Source organism: Etheostoma spectabile, chromosome 19 (genome assembly GCF_008692095.1).
Source record: "Etheostoma spectabile isolate EspeVRDwgs_2016 chromosome 19, UIUC_Espe_1.0, whole genome shotgun sequence".
Classification (NCBI taxonomy): Eukaryota; Metazoa; Chordata; class Actinopteri; order Perciformes; family Percidae; genus Etheostoma; species Etheostoma spectabile.
In genome coordinates, this window is record NC_045751.1 from 11,250,859 (window position 1) to 11,251,772 (window position 914).

At 38.0% G+C, this 914-nt stretch overlaps 1 protein-coding gene across 3 annotated transcripts in view; it reads right to left on the reverse strand.

Annotated features, from left to right (window-relative positions):
• The window catches only part of col4a5 (collagen, type IV, alpha 5 (Alport syndrome)), an 82,680-nt gene that overhangs the window by 52,607 nt on the left and 29,159 nt on the right, over positions 1-914 (reverse strand). The gene's annotated exons all lie outside the window — the stretch shown is intronic.

Here is a 914-nt window from a genome sequence, read left to right on the forward strand (position 1 = left end):
GGGGGGGGGGAGTTGAAACGGGTCACATGTAAGGGTGTGTAAAAAAAAAATCGATTCACATTCGTATCGCGATTCAAGCTCTACGGATTAAAAATCGGTTGATAATGATAACAGAATTCTACAAATCGATTCATGTGTTTTGGGTTTTTTATTCTTTTTTTTCCCTTTTTTATGGTGTGTTTACTATCACATGGGAAAAGAAAGTACATTTCCATACTGTGATTCATTTTTTTTATTGAGAATCTTTTTTTTTTTTTTTTAAATCGATTTTGAATTAAATCGTGACATTTTCTGAATCGTGCACCCCTGGTCACATGCTTATTTCAAATAAGAGGAACGTTTTATTTTGATTCAATGGCGATATACACTTTTACTAGGGATTTTTTTCATTTTCTGTAAAATGATGCCACACTAGCGCGCCGCTACACAACACGACAAGCGTCTGGCTGCTATGGAAAACCGACCATCCGTGTGTTAAATCTGGAACCGATGATGGGATTTGAAAAACAAAACTTCCAAAGTTGGAACCGGTTCTCGATGCCCAATCCGAACCTTCGATTATATTGTTTTTTTAGGTGTCTAAAAACACCTTATCCACAGCAGGACGTTAGCTTAGCTTCCACGTCGGTACTCCTGCATGCTCCTCCAACCTGGGCGCGTGCCGCCCTCCATCTCCTGCAGCTAACACACTGACTATGGAGAAGTGGCTCGGACTACCACACTTGAAAAGATCCCAAACTATCCCTTTAAAATGCATACACTGCTGATGTCTTTAATACAAATGCTAGTACCAACTTATGTCTGCTCACGACTACTTTATAATGTGTTATAAACCATTTATATAATGTTAAAGTGTCCAATGTGTAGATAGATAGATAGATAGATAGATAGATAGACATATAGATAGATAGATA